This window comes from Pseudophryne corroboree, chromosome 9 (genome assembly GCF_028390025.1).
Source record: "Pseudophryne corroboree isolate aPseCor3 chromosome 9, aPseCor3.hap2, whole genome shotgun sequence".
Classification (NCBI taxonomy): Eukaryota; Metazoa; Chordata; class Amphibia; order Anura; family Myobatrachidae; genus Pseudophryne; species Pseudophryne corroboree.
In genome coordinates, this window is record NC_086452.1 from 334,595,877 (window position 1) to 334,617,179 (window position 21,303).

Consider the following 21,303-nt stretch of genomic DNA (forward strand, 5'->3'; position numbering starts at 1 on the left):
GTGTTGGTGAGGGGGAGAAGGTCGGTCAGGTGGAGGAGGTGAGTGTTAGTGAGGTTAGTGAGGTGGAGGAGGTTGGTGAGGTTGCTGCAGCAGCCTCAAGTGACAGTGATAGTGACAGTCAGACAGCTCCGCAGCCACGCACCACTACTAAGACTGGGCGGAATGTCAAGTTTAGTTATGCAGAAAATGTGGCATTGGTGCGGGAGCTGATGAAGTATCAGCGGCAGCTATTTGGGCCTGAGTCCGCCAAGGTGCCAACGGTGTTGTGGGCGAAAGTAGTTGCTGCTGTAAATAGTGAGGGGGTGGTGAAGCGGACGGAGGACACGTGCCGCAAACGGTACTATGACATAAATCGACGTGTCAAGTCCAAAATGGCCAAGGAGGCAAAGTCGGCTTACAAAACCGGTGGTGGTCCGCCATTTATTGCCACATATCTGGACTATGAGGAGCCCATGTGGACTATAATCCCTCCAGAAGTAGTGTCTGCAACCCATGTCCAGGATTCCGATCACCCCAGGAAGGATGGTGAGCATGTGTATTTGCCTTAACATTCTATGACATTACTTCTGGCTTACTGTATGTTTTAAATGTGTGTCATGTGACGTTGCATATTACTCCCATCTTCAAGTGTGCGTCATCAAATACATTGTTTTGGGTCATGTTTCATACAAAAGTTAATGTAACGTCTTACTTGCTTGTATGTCATGTGGTTTTTGGACAGTACATTTTCCATGTGTAGTTTGGACTTGGTGTGTCATTGAATTGTCCAGCAATAATGTTTTACTTTTGCACAGTGTACATTTTGAAAGTTGGACTATGTTTTTTTAATTCAGTTATCCATGTGCAATGTTTCCAAATCAGTAGTTGATATGTTAGAGGCTGGAGTAGTGCAAAGTGTCTTTGAAGGCAGTTACATGTATAATTTCATTAGTACTCAATGTAATATTGTTTAAGTCAAGGCCACTATTTGCTGGTTCATTTTGAGTCTGAATGTGTACACTGACACAACAACTGCAGACTTAGTTACCGTACTGTTTTTTATTTTTTATTTTTGTTGGCCTCATATTGTGTTAATGTGTGTTTGGAGTGCCACATCACAGACCTATTTCTATATCGCATCTGTATTTTTTTCATTTTATTTGAAAATGAAGCTGTGTGTGTTTTGGCTTGTTAGTGTATGTTTTTGGAATTGTGTCCTATGTCTGTGTCCTGTATATGATTCCCTGTGTTGCACTTTCCATAGGGCATATGGCTATTGGACAATGTTTTGGGTTTGTTGTTGTGCTTTTTGTGTTTAATGTCCTTATTTTTAGATTCATAATAAAACATCCATTTTTTAAAGATGTAATGTTTATAAGCATAATGGGTGGATGTATTAACAATAGCATGAATAATAATTATTATTTTTTTGGGATTTACAGTGTTGAAAAAAAGCAGTACTGGTCGTTCTACAGTCACTACCATCACATCTGATGATGATGACGCTGCGGAAGCAGGTAAAGTGTCCATTGTAGTATAGGTTAGGTTTGTAAATGAATGGCCATAACAAAATGTCACTTTCAATACTAGGTCCATCCAAAGAAGTCTTAAGCAGCAGAAGGCGCACTTCTGAAACACACCACAAAAAACATCTGCCAGCAAAGAAAGCAAGGTCTGATGTCCAGGCCCAACCACAGCAGGCTACCCCGCCACGAAGATTATCTACTGTTTGTTCGGTGCCCCCACTCCAAATTTTGGACACACCTCCAAGACGACAACCACACTCCCCTCATCTTGATTGTGAGTAACAAACTGTGATAACAATTAAAAATGTCAGATCTTTAAAAAACCATTTACTTAAACTCATTAAGTCAATACCCATCAAAATCTGCTATACTTACCCAAGTCAGTAAAACATGAAATGGAAACCAAACAAAATGGCACAACATCCAGTAAAGATATGTATGTCCACTTCAGCCATACAGTAGCACATTGTGTGGAAGATGCTGCAACAGAAACTCATGTGTAAGCTTTGCAAATAGTAAGGTTGTTAGAATAATTTACACGTGTGTGCTTGTCCTAACATTGCCAACTGCATACAAAAACATTACTATGTTTTGGTTGGAGACACTATAAGGCAACACATTATGGATTACAATGTGTTTTTAGGCAGTAGTATGTCTGATGTACCATACAACTCATGTGTTTGCTTTCAGAATGAAGTAACCAGACACATTTGCCACAAACAGGCATATGTATGTATTTAAGTAATGAGTGATGATGTTGCTAGGCCGGATATCTGAAAGCACCAGTCCATTACATGTGTTCCATGTTTAGTGCTTTGTACCAATGTATTAAACATATGGATAAGTAACGGATAAATGTTTATAATTTCAGCTTCTAGTCCTGGTACCAGCATCCCTCCGCAACAACAGCAACACAGTGACATGGATGACACAATCATGTTAGAAATGCATCCAGTAAGCGAAGGAATCAGCCCCCCAGCACCTGTGAGTACTCCCCCACAGCAAAGCACACCACCAACCCAACACAGCCCAACAACACCAGTAACACAAGGCCCTGATCAAGTGCTCTGGACCATTTGGGCTAGACAGCAGGCCACTAATGAAGATTGCAGACCCAAATGTTTGCAAGCCTACCATCTCACCTCAGACGAATCAGCAGAAATCTGAGTAGACAAAATGAAACAAACACAAGAATTGTAAATACCATGGAAATCATACGTGCAGACATTACACATGTCATGGGCAACTTACAGCGCATAATGGAAGAACAGCACAGACAACAGCAAAGCTATATAAACATTTTAGAAAGCAATCAAATGACCAATGAATCCATGTCCAGAATTGTAGACAATCAAAATGCTGCAACACGTGAACTCAATGCCACCCTCAGTAACCTCAATGAAACACTCAGATCCCTGCAGCAACAGCAAACAAGCAGCAGTTCTGGTACGACTACTCCAAATGTAACGCCAGTGTCATCACCACCAAGGCGCTCCACCAGAGCACGCCAACACGACAGTGGTAAAGGCAAAGGCCAGGACAAGCTACCACCCAAATAGACATAAAAAAAACCCACACCCATTTCTTTAAAGAGAAGAGAAAAAAAAAACGCTTACCAAGTGTATGATTAACAGAATATATATCACACTTAGCTCTTTGACAATTTGTACAACATCATTAATTATAACTGGTACAAACAACAAAAGGAATTTTGTACACACATTTGTATTTTTTGTTAGCAGGAAACTGTTGTTTGTGCTGCACATAGATGTTAGCATGCAGAAAGCAGACCACTTGATTTTTTTCTAATCATTACTCTTTCTAGATTCTAGTCATTCTTTGAGCCAGCAGACAGACTAATTGGCAGCCAGGCAGATTGTCTTAAGCAGGCAGAAAGCAGACAACTTGATTTTTTTCTAATCATTTCTCTTTCTAGATTCTAATCATTCTTTGAGCCAGAAGATAGACTAATTGGCAGCCAGGCAGATTCATCCATGACCAATACAATTTACAATGTGAATTGTAACTGTTTTACATTTCTTCTCTAGACGAATTGACAAGAAAAACACAATTGAGTTGGCTAAAAGTGTCCTAATATGTTGGGGGTAATATTTAGATAATTCAGTCCGAAAATGACTGACATTATTGTTGTGCCATGTTTGTGTGTGTTAAAAATAAGTAATCAGATTTAAAAACATGATGCAGAAACAACAACATTTGACATATTTGAAAGTTGAACACAAATGTGTGTAATAATGGATATATGTTGTTAAATGTGTATTGCCTTACAAATCTACAAGTTTTGGCCAGCAAACATAAGGAAATAAATTATTTTGCATGAAAGAAGTTTGTGTCCCTTTTATAGGCATCCTAATTCAGGTTAGAATGATTTGTAAGTGTCAACACATGTAAACGGCTGAAAAAAGCAGGTCTATTTTTTTGCTGCGTTTTTTTACGAATCGCAAACAAATCCGACCGCAATTGAGCACTCAGAGACTAACACCCAAATACGAATGAATAGTGAATTCCCGTATTGTATGAAATAACAGGTGCGTTTGACCGATGGTCTATTCATTCGTATTTGTGTACTTTGCCGTTCAAACCATTACGAATGTCCCAAACACTGCCGAGATTTGTGCTTAGTGAATTCCCATGTTGAGACTTAGTAAAAAAAACACAAATCGGCCAAACTCGGATTTTTAGTAAATACTGGCCATTATTTTTCCGCCAAGTATAATAGTCTATATTCTCATGCTCCTTCAGTTATGTTGACTTAATTTTATTATTTTGATTTTTTATATAACGGCCTATTATACTTTTTGCTTGCCACTTTACATTTACACAATCTCTACTGACCCTTCCATTCTTGTTCATTCCCTTTTTTCTTTCTTCTTGTTCCTGCTTTTCCTTTTTATTTTTTTTCTCCCTTTCTTTTCTCTCTTCTCCTTTTCTTTCTTTATTCATTTTCCCTGCTTTCCCCTTTCTATTCTCATTATGTCTATTTATTTTCAGTTTTACTTCTACTTTCATATTTATGTTACCTCTATTTTTATTTTTAGGTCAGTTTTATTTATATTCATTCATTTCTATTTACTTTATTTATTATTTATTATTTATTTATTTTTTGTTTATTTTTCACCACTACTTCTTTATTTTTCACCACTACTTCTTTATTTCTCATTTTCTTTCTTCATTTCTATTTATTCTTTATTCATTTATTTCTTTATTTAATTTTTTTTATGTTTTTTCATTTTTTACCACCTCGTTTTTACACTTCCTCTGCAACACAGAGAGATCATGCCCTTGTTTTATTACTTCATATGTTTTTCAATAATACATTTACTACAATACATCTTTAGAGAGGGCTTGTCTGCATCAGGGCTTCTATGTTAGGTACCACTTACACTGGATACTATATGTGGCAGGATATATTTCAACAGGATTGTGCTCATAGCTATTGTAATTTATGATTGTCACCACTATCCATTCATTGTTTGTATTTGTGTTTCCCAGGCCTGCGGAGGGAGCCGGTAAGGCGAATCAGCGCCTGGCATTTGGTTACCAGGCAACAGAGTACATGTGACCACGGAAGACGCGTGAGGGAACGCTGATAGCGCCAGGCAACTGGGGGATCGGCATCACGGCTCTCCGCCGCCGTGTATCACAGGACGCGTTGCCATGGTGCGTCCGAATCCAGGAGACTGACGTCATTGGAAGTGGACGCCGTGCACGAGGACACGCGGGCCGCTGACCGGAACCAGCTCTCTCCGTCGGTGGGTGTTCTCTCCTATTTAGGTGAGTGTTTTTCATTCATTGCACTTTGTTCTGCTTACTACTAGGTTTTGAGAACGGTGCCTGCGTAGCACCGAAACGTCAACCTTTGATGTTGTTTTGTTGCAGCTCTTTAAGCTTATGCTTCATCACTAAATATCTCTTCAACCATTGGAGTGCCGCAGTCTCTGTTTTCCTATATATATATATATATATATATATATATATAAAACACTCACTTCTCCAGCGATGCAGAAAAAGTAGACAAGCCAGCTGTGACAGTGCGGTTAGCCCCTGAGGAAGACCAGTCGGTTGAAACAGCTGTCGGGCTGTGTTTGCTGTATTTGCTGTACTTCACCATGCCGTTTGGTTAAGGAATAAATCCTGCTTTTCTTTCATCTACACGTGAGTGCTGGCTTGTCTACTTTTTCTGCATCGCTGGAGAAGTGAGTGTTTTAAATTTATTGCTGCCTTGCACCACCATTTTTTGCTTCATATACATAGGCTTTGAGTGCTGTCGTGATTTTATATATATATATATATATATATATATATATATTGATTTGCCAAATTAAGACTCAAAATGTATAAATTCTGCAAATTTTACTAATTCTGATCATAATAATTACTGTAGAACAAACTGTATGTTTTCAGTCCGTAAGTTGCGTGACACAGCGTTTCATTGTCATCATACACATCCCAATAGATTTGTTTACATTCTTAATGAGTGTCATTATTATCACCACTTAATAAGTGTCATCACCACTCATGAGGTTTGATATGAACACATTGCCACATTTGTCATATCTTGGCAGTTCTGCAGCATTGCCTCCTATTTCAGAAACCGCCAGAAATTAGCATTCTAACAAATATAGTTTTAATATAATAACACAATTAATTCCTTCATGTAGATAATGGCTTTAAAGACAAGTATAGAAAATCATTTTGTTTCACATCAGACAGTGAGTTACTGAAATTGTAATAGATTGCAAGTGTGTTTATTTCTCCATGGAGAGAGGTAATGATGCCAAATACCAAACAGCTGTAGATTTTTGTGTAACATAACACTTTTTAATACCTTAATTACTACTTCTCAACTATGTAACACTTCTAGTACTTAGTTGCTACTTCTTAGGGTCACACTTTTTAATACTTAAAACTGCTACCTCTTACTAGTGTGATGCCCTGGGGCATTAGGGTTATACTGGGCGGGGGTCACATGCTCTGGACTTGAAGCCTAAACCTGATGGGGTGATCTGGCCGTGGTACTGTAGGTGGGCCTATATTTTATGCTAAGAGGTGGGTATGAAATGATGGTTGTGGGATGCCGGTGGTCAGGAGGCCGATCGTGGCATCCCAACAGTTGAAATCCCAACAATGGGTGGTAGGTAGTCTAACCCTCCCACTACCCTACCCTGCCTTTTTAGGTGTCTAGCCCCCACCCCCCACACACACACACAGCCTAACCCTCCCCTCTCCTCCTCAGTGGCGACTAAACCTACCCCCCTCCCTGCATCTGAAACCTAACCCTCCCCACCCCTAGCCCTAACCCTAAATCCCCCAGGTGTTGCCTAAATCTTAAAACCCCCTCCCCCCATTCCCAGTGTAGTACTTACCCCGCTGCTGACGACCTGGATCCTGGCAGTCGGGATTCTGGCATCGGCATTCCGTTGTGTGACAGTATTCCGCCTCTGGTATCACGTGCACCAGGCTCCCGACCGTTGGAAATGTAGTCGCATCCCATACTAAGAACCTCCAGTTTACTCCATGTTAAATTGCAGTTTATTCTAATTGTTCTGATTTCCAGCATTCTTGCTCAGAGTGTGCACCTGCATTTTATCTTTGCATCATATACGACTGAATAAATTGTTGATTTTTAATTATACAAGAAGCCTCCTTTTAGTATAAAGCAAACAGCAAGTGTCAGTGGTGGAACTCGTGAGTAGTGGGCCCAGGTGCATAAGTATAATTTGGGCCCCCCTTCTCCACCCCTTCCCAAGTTCACAATATGCCACATGGCAATGAGTTACAGGGAGAGGCAAAGGGTAACAGCTTAAGGCAGGGAAACATAGAAACATAGAATTTGTCGGCAGATAAGAACCACTTGGCCCATCTAGTCTGCCCCTTTTTTTTTTTTTTTACATTATTTTTATCTCTAACCTTATTTGATTTCTTTGTAAGGATATCCTTATGTCTATCCCATGCATGTTTAAATTGCTCTACTGTCTTAGCCTCTACCACCTCTGATGGGAGGCTATTCCACTTGTCCACTACCCTTTCTGTGAAATAATTTTTCCGCAAATTTCCCCTGAACCTACCCCCCTTCAGCCTCAGTGCATGTCCTCGTGTCCTATTGCTTCTCTTCATTTAGAGAATGTTTCCCTCCTGGACTTTGTTAAAACTAGTGATGAGCGGGTTCGGTTTCTCGGAAACCGAACCCCCCCGAACTTCACCCTTTTTACACGGGTCCGAGCCATACTCGGATTCTCCCACATGGCTCGGGTAACCCGAGCGCGCCCGAACGTCATCATCCCGCTGTCGGATTCTCGCGAGATTCGGATTCTATATAAGCAGCCGTGCGTCGCCGCCATTTTCACTCGTGCATTGCAAATGTTAGGGAGAGGACATGGCTGGCGTCCTCTCCGTTATTGTTGAATTTGATTGTGCATTATTGCTTAATTCATTGTGGGGAGGACTGGGGAGCAGCTGTATAATATAGGAGGAGTACAGTGCAGAGTTTTGCTGATCAGTGACCACCAGTTATCCGTTCTCTGCTTGAAAAAAACGCTCCATATCTGTGCTCAGTGTGCTGCATATATATCTGTGCTCACACTGCTTAATTGTGGGGACTGGGCAGCAGCTGTATTATATAGCAGGAGTACAGTGCAGAGTTTTGCTGACAGTGACCACCAGTATACGTTGTCTGCCTGAAAAACACTCCATATCTGTGCTCAGTGTGCTGCTTTATTTTAATGTGGGAACTGGGGACCACTAGTATAATTAAAAGTGATGTGCACCGGCAATTTTTCGGGTTTTGTGTTTTGGTTTTGGGTTCGGTTCCGCGGCCGTGTTTTGGGTTCGAACGCGTTTTGGCAAAACCTCACCGAAATTTTTTTGTCGGATTCGGGTGTGTTTTGGATTCGGGTGTTTTTTTCAAAAAAACCTAGAAAACAGCTTAAATCATAGAATTTGGGGGTCATTTTGATCCCATAGTATTATTAACCTCAATAACCATAATTTCCACTCATTTTCAGTCTATTCTAAACACCTCACACCTCACAATATTATTTTTAGTCCTAAAATTTGCACCGAGGTCGCTGGATGACTAAGCTAAGCGACCCAAGTGGCCGACACAAACACCTGGCCCATCTAGGAGTGGCACTGCAGTGTCACGCAGGATGGCCCTTCAAAAAAATACTCCCCAAACAGCACATGACGCAAAGAAAAAAAGAGGCGCAATGAGGTAGCTGTGTGACTAAGCTAAGCGACCCTAGTGGCCGACACAAACACCTGGCCCATCTAGGAGTGGCACTGCAGTGTCACGCAGGATGGCCCTTCAAAAAAATACTCCCCAAACAGCACACGACGCAAAGAAAAATGAAAGAAAAAAGAGGTGCAAGATGGAATTGTCCTTGGGCCCTCCCACCCACCCTTATGTCGTATAAACAGGACATGCACACTTTAACGAACCCATCATTTCAGCGACAGGGTCTGCCACACGACTGTGACTGAAATGACTGGTTGGTTTGGGCCCCCACCAAAAAAGAAGCAATCAATCTCTCCTTGCACAAACTGGCTCTACGGAGGCAAGATGTCCACCTCATCATCATCGTCCGATTCATCACCCCTTTCACTGTGTACATCCCCCTCCTCACAGATTATTAATTCGTCCCCACTGGAATCCACCATCTCAGGTCCCCGTGTACTTTCTGGAGGCAATTGCTGCTGGTGAATGTCTCCACGGAGGAATTGATTATAATTCATTTTAATGAACATCATCTTCTCCACATTTTTTGGAAGTAACCTCGTACGCCGATTGCTGTCAAGGTGAGCGGCGGCACTAAACACTCTTTCGGAGTACACACTGGAGGGAGGGCAACTTAGGTAGAATAAAGCCAGTTTCTGCAAGGGCCTCCAAATTGCCTCTTTTTCTGCCAGTATACGTACGGACTGTCTGACGTGCCTACTTGGATGCGGTCACTCATATAATCCTCCACCATTCTTTCAATGGTGACAGAATCATATGCAGTGACAGTAGACGACATGTCAGTAATCGTTGGCAGGTCCTTCAGTCCGGACCAGATGTCAGCACTCGCTCCAGACTGCCCTGCATCACCGCCAGCGGGTGGGCTCGGAATTCTTAGCCGTTGCAGGAAAATGTGAAGGAGGAGCTGTTGACGGGTCGCGTTCCGCTTGACTTGACAATTTTCTCACCAGCAGGTCTTTGAACCTCTGCAGACTTGTGTCTGCCGGAAAGAGAGATACAACGTAGGTTTTAAATCTAGGATCGAGCACGGTGGCCAAAATGTAGTGCTCTGATTTCAACAGATTGACCACCCATGAATCCTGGTTAAGCAAATGAAGGGCTCCATCCACAAGTCCCACATGCCTAGCGGAATCGCTCTGTTTTAGCTCCTCCTTCAATGCCTCCAGCTTCTTCTGCAAAAGCCTGATGAGGGGAATGACCTGAGACAGGTGCATTCCACATCCTTTGCCTATATCGTGGGCAGATGTATAGGCTTGAATGGCCTTTTGCTGTTCCTCCATCCTCTGAAGCATATAGAGGGTTGAATTCCACCTCGTTACCACCTCTTGCTTCAGATGATGGCAGGGCAGGTTCAGGTGTTTTTGGTGGTGCTCCAGTCTTCTGTATGCGGTGCCTGTACGCCAAAAGTGGCCCGCAATTCTTCTGGCCACCGACAGCATCTCTTGCACGCCCCTGTCGTTTTTTAAATAATTCTGCACCACCAAATTCAAGGTATGTGCAAAACATGGGACGTGCTGGAATTTGCCCAGATGTAATGCACGCACAATATTGCTGGCGTTGTCTGATGCCACAAATCTCCAGGAGAGTCCAATTGGGGTAAGCCATTCTGCGATGATCTTCCTCAGTTGCCGTAAGAGGTTGTCAGCTGTGTGCGTATTCTGGAAAGCGGTGATACAAAGCGTAGCCTGCCTAGGAACGAGTTGGCGTTTGCGAGATGCTGCTACTGGTGCCGCCGCTGCTGTTCTTGCAGCGGGAGGCAATACATCTACCCAGTGGGCTGTCACAGTCATGTAGTCCTGAGTCTACCCTGCTCCACTTGTCCACATGTCCGTGGTTAAGTGGACATTGGGTACAACTGCATTTTTTAGGACACTGGTGACTCTTTTTCTGACATCTGTGTACATTCTCGGTATCGCCTGCCTAGAGAAATGGAACCTAGATGGTATTTGGTACCGGGGACACAGTACCTCAATCAAGTCTATAGTTGGCTCTGAAGCAACGATGGATACCGGAACCACGTTTCTCACCGCCCAGGCTGCCAAGGCCTCAATTATCCGCTTTGCAGCAGGATGACTGCTGTGATATTTCATCTTCCTCGCAAAGGACTGTTGGACAGTCAATTGCTTACTGGAAGTAGTACAAGTGGTCTTCCGGCTTCCCCTCTGGGATGACCATCGACTCCCAGCAGCAACAACAGCAGCGCCAGCAGCAGTAGGCGTTACACTCAAGGATGCATCGGAGGAATCCCAGGCAGGAGAGGACTCGTCAGACTTGCCAGTGACATGGCCTGCAGGACTATTGGCTTTCCTGGGTAAGGAGGAAATTGACACTGAGGGAGTTGGTGGTGTGGTTTGCGTGAGCTTGGTTACAAGAGGAAGGGATTTACTGGTCAGTGGACTGCTTCCGCTGTCGCCCAAAGTTTTTGAACTTGTCACTGACTTATGATGAATGCGCTGCAGGTGACGTATAAGGGAGGATGTTCCGAGGTGGTTAACATCCTTACCCCTACTTATTACAGCTTGACAAAGGCAACACATGGCTTGACACCTGTTGTCCGCATTTCTGTTGAAATAATTCCACACCGAAGAGCTGATTTTTTTTGTATTTTGACCAGGCATGTCAATGGCCATATTCCTCCCACGGACAACAGGTGTCTCCCCGGGTGCCTGACTTAAACAAACCACCTCACCATCAGAATCCTCCTTGTCAATTTCCTCCCCAGCGCCAGCAACACCCATATCCTCATCCTGGTGTACTTCAACACTGACATCTTCAATTTGACTATCAGGAACTGGACTGTGGGTGCTCCTTCCAGCACTTGCAGGGGGCGTGCAAATGGTGGAAGGCGCAAGCTCTTCCCGTCCAGTGTTGGGAAGGTCAGGCATCGCAACCGACACAATTGGACTCTCCTTGGGGATTTTTTGATTTCGAAGAACGCACAGTTCTTTGCTGTGCTTTTGCCAGCTTAAGTCTTTTCATTTTTCTAGCGAGAGGCTGAGTGCTTCCATCCTCATGTGAAGCTGAACCACTAGCCATGAACATAGGCCAGGGCCTCAGCCGTTCCTTGCCACTCCGTGTCGTAAATGGCATATTGGCAAGTTTACGCTTCTCCTCAGACGCTTTTAATTTTGATTTTTGGGTCATTTTTTTACAGATCTTTTGTGTTTTGGATTTTGCATGCTCTGTACTATGACATTGGGCATCGGCCTTGGCAGACGACGTTGATGGCATTTCATCGTCTCGGCCATGACTAGTGGCAGCAGCTTCAGCACGAGGTGGAAGTGGATCTTGATCTTTCCCTATTTTTTTAACCTCCACATTTTTGTTCTCCATATTTTAATGCGCACAACTAAAAGACACCACAGTTATACAATGTAGATGGATGGATATACTACTAGTATACTTTATGTATGACGACTAGTGACGACACAGAGGTAGGTACAGCAGTGGCCTACCGTACTGCTATATACAGTATAATGGACCTGGTGGACACTGTCAGCAGACTGCGTTTATAGTATAAAAAAAAAAGACACCACAGGTATACAATGTAGATGGATGGATAGTATACTTATGGACGACGAGTGATGACACAGAGGTAGGTACAGCAGTGGCCTACCGTACTGCTATATACAGTATAATGGACCTGGTGGACACTGTCAGCAGACTGCGTTTATAGTATAAAGAAAAAAAGACACCACAGGTATACAATGTAGATGGATGGATATACTACTAGTATACTTTATGTATGACGACGAGTGATGACACAGAGGTAGGTACAGCAGTGGCCTACCGTACTGCTATATACAGTATAATGGACCTGGTGGACACTGTCAGCAGACTGCGTTTATAGTATAAAGAAAAAAAGACACCACAGGTATACAATGTATATGGATGGATATACTACTAGTATACTTTATGTATGACGACGAGTGACGACACAGAGGTAGGTACAGCAGTGGCCTACCGTACTGCTATATACAGTATAATGGACCTGGTGGACACTGTCAGCAGACTGCGTTTATAGTATAAAGAAAAAAAGACACCACAGGTATACAATGTAGATGGATGGATATACTACTAGTATACTTTATGTATGACGACGAGTGATGACACAGAGGTAGGTACAGCAGTGCCCTACCGTACTGCTATATACAGTATAATGGACCTGGTGGACACTGTCAGCAGACTGCGTTTATAGTATAAAGAAAAAAAGACACCACAGGTATACAATGTATATGGATGGATATACTACTAGTATACTTTATGTATGACGACGAGTGACGACACAGAGGTAGGTACAGCAGTGGCCTACCGTACTGCTATATACAGTATAATGGACCTGGTGGACACTGTCAGCAGACTGCATTTATAGTTTAAAGAAAAAAAGACACCACAGGTATACAATGTAGATGGATGGATATACTACTAGTATACTTTATGTATGACGACGAGTGACGACACAGAGGTAGGTACAGCAGTGGCCTACCGTACTGCTATATACAGTATAATGGACCTGGTGGACACTGTCAGCAGACTGCGTTTATAGTATAAAGAAAAAAAGAAACCACAGGTATACAATGTAGATGGATGGATATACTACTAGTATACTTTATGTATGATGACGAGTGACGACACAAAGGTAGGTACAGCAGTGGCCTACCGTACTGCTATATACAGTATAATGGACCTGGTGGACACTGTCAGCAGACTGCGTTTATAGTATAAAGAAAAAAAGACACCACAGGTATACAATGTAAATGGATGGATATACTACTAGTATACTTTATGTATGACGACACAGAGGTAGGTACAGCAGTGGCCTACCGTACTGCTATATACAGTATAATGGACCTGGTGGACACTGTCAGCAGACTGCGTTTATAGTATAAAGAAAAAAAGACACCACAGGTATACAATGTAGATGGATGGATATACTACTAGTATACTTTATGTATGACGACGAGTGATGAATCAGAGGTAGGTACAGCAGTGGCCTACCGTACTGCTATATACAGTATAATGGACCTGGTGGACACTGTCAGCAGACTGCGTTTATAGTATAAAGAAAAAAAGACACCACAGGTATACAATGCAGATGGATGGATATACTACTAGTATACTTTATGTATGACGACGAGTGATGACACAGAGGTAGGTACAGCAGTGGCCTACCGTACTGCTATATACAGTATAATGGACCTGGTGGACACTGTCAGCAGACTGCGTTTATAGTATAAAGAAAAAAAGACACCACAGGTATACAATGTAGATGGATGGATATACTACTAGTATACTTTATGTATGACGACGAGTGACGACACAGAGGTAGGTACAGCAGTGGCCTACCGTACTGCTATATACAGTATAATGAACCTGGTGGACACTGTCAGCAGACTGCGTTTATAGTATAAAAAAAAAAAAGACACCACAGGTATACAATGTAGATGGATGGATATACTACTAGTATACTTTATGTATGACGACGAGTGATGACACAGAGGTAGGTACAGCAGTGGCCTACCGTACTGCTATATACAGTATAATGGACCTGGTGGACACTGTCAGCAGACTGCGTTTATAGTATAAAGAAAAAAAGACACCACAGGAGTGTTTTTCAGGCAGACAAACGTATACTGGTGGTCACTGTCAGCAAAACTCTGCACTGTACTCCTGCTATAGCTGCTCCCCAGTCTCCCCCACAATTAAGCAGTGTGAGCACTCAGCACAGTCAGATATATCATGCAGCACACTAAGGCTGAGCACAGATATGGTATGGAGCGTTTTTTTCAGGCAGAGATCGGATTAAAAAAAACTAGCAAAACTCTGCACTGTACTCCTCCTGTCCTAACAGCTGCTCCCCAATCCTCCCCACAATAAGCTAAGCAGTACCAATCAATCAGATCAACTAACTCTAAGGCTCTATAACTAAACAGAGAGGACGCCAGCCACGTCCTCTCCCTATCAATCTCAATGCACGTGTGAAAATGGCGGCGACGCGCGGCTGCTTATATAGAATCCGAATCTCGCGAGAATCCGACAGCGGGATGATGACGTTCGGGCGTGCTCGGGTTAACCGAGCCATACGGGACAATCCGAGTACGGCTCGAACCCGTGTAAAAAGAGTGAAGTTCGGGGGGGTTCGGTTTTCGAGAAACCGAACCCGCTCATCACTAATAATTAATATTATATAGGAGGAGTACAGTGCAGAATTTTGCTGACAGTGACCACCATTATACGTTGTCTGCCTGAAAAACACTCCATATCTGTGCTCAGTGTGCTGCTTTATTGTGGGGACTGGGGAGTCGGGACCACCAGTATAATATTATATAGGAGGAGTACAGTGCAGAGTTTTGCTGACTCAGTGACCACCAGTATACTATATATAGCAGTACGGTACGGAAGGCCACTGCTGTACCTACCTCTGTGTCGTCATTAAGTATACTATCCATCTACATTCTATACCTGTGGTGCATTTTAGTTTTGCAGTTTGCTGACATAGTGACCACCAGTATACTATATATAGCAGTACGGTACGAAAGGCCACTTCTGTACCTACCTCTGTGTCGTCATTAAGTATTCTATCCATCTACATTCTATACCTGTGGTGCATTTTAGTTTTGCAGTTTGCTGACACAGTGACCACCAGTATACTATATATAGCAGTACGGTACCTGTGGTGCATTTTAGTTGTGCGCAGTATATATAGTAGTAGGCCATTGCTATTGATACTGGCATATAATTCCACACATTAAAATCTGGAGAACAAAAATGTGGAGGTTAAAATAGGGAAAGATCAAGATCCACTTCCACCTCGTGCTGAAGCTGCTGCCACTAGTCATGGCCGAGACGATGAAATGCCATCAACGTCGTCTGCCAAGGCCGATGCCCAATGTCATAGTAGAGAGCATGTAAAATCCAAAAAACAAAAGTTCAGTAAAATGACCCAAAAATCAAAATTAAAAGCGTCTGAGGAGAAGCGTAAACTTGCCAATATGCCATTTACGACACGGAGTAGCAAGGAACGGCTGAGGCCCTGGCCTATGTTCATGGCTAGTGGTCCAGCTTCACATGAGGATGGAAGCACTCATCCTCTCGCTAGAAAAATGAAAAGACTTAAGCTGGCAAAAGCACAGCAAAGAACTGTGCGTTCTTCTAAATCACAAATACCCAAGGAGAGTCCAATTGTGTCGGTTTTGATGCCTGACCTTCCCAACACTGGACGGGAAGAGCTTGCGCCTTCCACCATTTGCACGCCCCCTGCAAGTGCTGGAAGGAGCACCCACAGTCCAGTTCCTGATAGTCAAATTGAAGATGTCACTGTTGAAGTACACCAGGATGAGGATATGGGTGTTGCTGGCGCTGGGGAGGAAATTGACAAGGAGGATTCTGATGGTGAGGTGGTTTGTTTAAGTCAGGCACCCGGGGAGACACCTGTTGTCCGTGAGACGAATATGGCCATTGACATGCCTGGTCAAAATACAAAAAAAATCAGCTCTTTGGTGTGGAATTATTTCAACACAAATGCCGACAACAGGTGTCAAGCCATGTGTTGCCTTTGTCAAGCTGTAATAAGTAGGGGTAAGGACGTTAACCACCTCGGAACATCCTCCCTTATACGTCACCTGCAGCGCAATTATCATAAGTCAGTGACTAGTTCAAAAACTTTGGGTGACAGCAGAAGCAGTCTACTGACCACTAAATCCCTTCCTCTTGTAACCAAACTCCTGCAAACCACACCACCAACTCCCTCAGTGTCAATTTCCTCCTTACCCAGGAAAGCCAATAGTCCTGCAGGCCATGTCACTGGCAAGTCTGACGAGTCCTCTCCTGCCTGGGATTCCTTCGATGCATCCTTGAGTGTAACGCCTACTGCTGCTGGCGCTGCTGTTGTAGCTGCTGGGAGTCGATCGTCATCCCAGAGGGGAAGTCGGAAGACCACTTGTACTACTTCCAGTAAGCAATTGACTGTCCAACAGTCCTTTGCGAGGAAGATGAAATATCACAGCAGTCATCCTGCTGCAAAGCAGATAACTCAGGCCTTGGCAGCCTGGGAGGTGAGAAACGTGGTTCCAGTATCCACCGTTAATTCAGAGGCAACTAGAGACTTGATTGAGGTACTGTGTCCCCGGTATCAAATACCATCTAGGTTCCATTTCTCTAGGCAGGCGATACCGAAAATGTACACAGACCTCAGAAAAAGACTCACAGTGTCCTAAAAAATGCAGTTGTACCCAATGTCCACTTAACCACGGACATGTGGACAAGTGGAGCAGGGCAGACTCAGGACTATATGACTGTGACAGCCCACTGGGTAGATGTATTGCCTCCCACAGCAAGAACAGCAGCGGCGGCACCAGTAGCTGCATCTCGCAAACGCCAACTCGTTCCTAGGCAGGCTACGCTTTGTATCACCGCTTTCCAGAAGAGGCACACAGCTGACAACCTCTTACGGAAACTGAGGAAGATCATCGCAGAATGGCTTACCCCAATTGGACTCTCCTGGGGATTTGTGACATCGGACAACGCCAGCAATATTGTGCGTGCATTACATCTGGGCAAATTCCAGCACGTCCCATGTTTTGCACATACATTGAATTTGGTGGTGTAGAATTATTTAAAAAACGACAAGGGCGTGCAAGAGATGCTGTCGGTGGCCCGAAGAATTGCGGGCCACTTTCGGCATTCAGCCACCGCGTACAGAGGACTGGAGCACCACCAAACAATCCTGAACCTGCCCTGCCATCATTTGAAGCAAGAGGTGGTAACGAGGTGGAATTCAACCCTCTATATGCTTCAGAGGATGGAGGAGCAGCAAAAGGCCATTCAAGCCTATACATCTGGCCACGATATAGGCAAAGGAGGGGGAATGCACCTGACTCAAGTGCAGTGGAGAATGATTTCAACGTTGTGCAAGGTTCTGCAACCCTTTGAACTTGCCACACGTGAAGTCAGTTCAGACACTGCCAGCCTGAGTCAGGTCATTCCCCTCATCAGGCTTTTGCAGAAGAAGCTGGAGACATTGAAGGAGGAGCTAAAACAGAGCGATTCCGCTAGGCATGTGGGACTTGTGGATGGAGCCCTTAATTCGCTTAACCAGGATTCACGGGTGGTCAATCTGTTGAAATCAGAGCACTACATTTTGGTCACCGTGCTCGATCCTAGATTTAAAACCTACGTTGTATCTCTCTTTCCGGCAGACACAAGTCTGCAGAGGTTCAAAGACCTGCTGGTGAGAAAATTGTCAAGTCAAGCGGAACGTGACTCGTCAACATCTCCTCCTTCACATTCTCCCGCAACTGGGGTGCGAGGAAAAGGCTAAGAATTCCGAGCCCACCCACTGGCGGTGATGCAGGGCAGTCTGGAGCGAGTGCTGACATCTGGTCCAGACTGAAGGACCTGCCAATGATTACTGACATGTCGTCTACTGTCACTTCATATGATTCTCTCACCATTGAAAGAATGGTGGAGGATTATATGAGTGACCGCATCCAAGTAGGCACGTCAGACAGTCCGTACGTATACTGGCAGGAAAAAGAGGCAATTTGGAGGCCCTTGCACAAACTGGCTTTATTCTACCTAAGTTGCCCTCCCTCCAGTGTGTACTCCGAAAGAGTGTTTAGTGCAGCCGCTCACCTTGTCAGCAATTGGCGTACGAGGTTACTTCCAGAAAATGTGGAGAAGATGATGTTCATCAAAATGAATTATAATCAATTCCTTCGTGGAGACATTCACCAGCAGCAATTGCCTCCACAAAGTACACAGGGACCTGAGATGGTGGATTCCAGTGGGGACGAATTAATAATCTGTGAGGAGGGGGATGTACACAGTGAAAGGGGTGAGGAATCGGAGGATGAGGATGAGGTGGACATCTGGCCTCTGTAGAGCCAGTTTGTGCAAGGAGAGATTGATTGCTTCTTTTTTTGGTGGGGGCCCAAACCAACCAGTCATTTCAGTCACAGTCTTATATAAAAACTATTTAAGAGAAAAGGAATTTCTGTTGCCACTAGGTGGCGATGTAGAATGAAAATGTCTTATCCGGATAAATTAATTAAATTAATTTGTCACTCTCCTATATTGGCAATGTCCATACCTAAAGGCTAGGACAACCTCCCCATGTGCATTCACTGTATTAGGTAAATAATTACCAGATCCACAAGATGATAGGCATCAGCATTAGGATGAATCCATTTATAGCTGTAAACAAGGATTAGACCGGTTTTATGAATAAGTCCAGTGATGGGAGAGAAGTCCAAAATGTGCCGAAGGATGACAGGAACCTTGCAGGCCGGTTTGGAGAGTGAGGTCCAGATAAATGGAATAGGTTTAACGCGTTTCACTGGTATAATCCAGCTTCCTCAGGAGCATAAATCCCATGAACATTGGGTACTCTATTTATACCCTTCCTAATAATTTGATAAGCACCACCTGTTTGGGCCATTAAAATACATACAGTAAAAGCAAACCATCCAGAATAACAACATAAAAATCTGACAGTCAAAATCACAATCATAATATCCATTTATAAAATAAATATCATTTAAAAACGATTTTTTTTAAATTATATTTATTTTATAAATCATGCATCATGTGCTGTTTGGAGACAATTTTTTTGAAGTGCCATCCTGCCTGACACTGCAGTGCCACTCCTAGATGGGCCAGGTGTTTGTGTCGGCCACTTGTGTCGCTTAGCTTAGTCACACAGCAACCTTGGTGCGCCTCTTTTTTTCTTTGCATCATGTGCTGTTTGGGGACTATTTTTTTGAAGTGCCATCATGCCTGACACTGCAGTGCCACTCCTAGATGGGCCAGGTGTTTGTGTCGGCCACTTGTGTCGCTTAGCTTAGCCATCCAGCGACCTCGGTGCAAATTTTAGGACTAAAAATAATATTGTGAGGTGTGAGGTGTTCAGAATAGACTGGAAATGAGTGGAAATTATGGCAATTGAGGTTAATAATACTATGGGATCAAAATGACCCCCAAATTCTATGATTTAAGCTGTCTTTTTAGGTTTTTTTGAAAAAAACACCCGAATCCAAAACACACCCGAATCCGACAAAAATTTTTCGGTGAGGTTTTGCCAAAACGTGTCCGAATCCAAAACACGGCCGCGGAACCGAATCCAAAACCAAAACACAAAACCCGAAAAATGTCCGGTGCACATCACTAGTTAAAACCCTTGATATATTTGAAAGTTTCTATCATGTCCCCCCTTTCCCTTCTCTGCTCCAAACTATACATATTGAGATTTCTTAGTCTTTCTGGGTATGTTTTGTGATGTAGGCCATGCACCATTTTAGTTGCCCTCCTTTGTACAGTTTCTAATGTATTAATATCCTTTTGAAGATATGGCCTCCAGAACTGAATACAGTATTCTAGATGAGGCCGTACCAATGACCTATACAGTGGCATTATTACTTCTTTCTTTCTGCTGCTGATTCCTCTCCCAATGCAGCCAAGCATCTGACTAGCCTTCCTCATTGCCTTGTTACATTGCTTACCTGCCTTTAAGTCATCTGATATAGTGACTCCTAGATCCCTTTCCTCCTCAGTAGTTTCCAGTATAGTGCCATTAATACTATATTTAGCTTTAGGATTTTTGAGACCCAAGTGCATGATTTTGCATTTTTTGGCTTTAAACTGTAATTGCCAAACTCTTGACCATACCTCTAGTCTCCCTAGATCCTCAATCATTTGTTTTACCCCACCTGGTGTGTCTACCCTGTTGCATACCTTTGTGTCATCTGCAAAAAGGCATGCTTTCCCTTTAATGCCATTTGCAATGTCACCAATAAAGATATTAAAAAGCACTGGTCCAAGTACAGATCCCCGGGGTACTCCACTGGTAACATTTCCCTCCTGTGAATGCACTCCATTTACCACAACTCTCTGTTTTCTATCCTTCAACCAAGATCTTATCCATTCAATAATCCTAATATCCAATCCCAAACTTTCAAGTTTATTTAGCAGTCTGCGATGTGGAACAGTGTCAAAAGCCTTACTAAAGTCTAGATAAGCTATATCCATGGCTCCACCTTTATCCATCACTTTAGTAACACAATCAAAAAAGTAAATAAGATTTGTTTGACATGTTCTCCCCCCAGTGAATCCATGCTGTTTGGGATCCTGTCAATTGCCGGATTTGAGATAATCTACAACTCTTTCTTTTAAGAGAGTTTCCATCAATTTCCCTACTACTGATGTAAGACTCACTGGTCTGTAGTTGTTTGCCTCTTCCTTGCTTCCACTTTTGTGCAGTGGGACTACGTTTGCTCTTTTCCAGTCCTCTGGAATTACTCCAGTAGCTAATGACTGGTTGAATAATTCTGTCAATGGTGCTACCAGCACCTCTTTAAGTTCTTTTAGTATCCTTGGATGTATCCCATCTGGCCCCATAGATTTGTCCACTTTCAGCTTTGAGAGTTCTGTTAGGACCTTCTCCTCTGTAAATGTAGTTGTTTTATTTTCCTGAATATACCTGCAACTTAACTGTGGCCCCTTCCTCTCTCTTTCAGTAGTAAATACTGAGCAAAAATAATCATT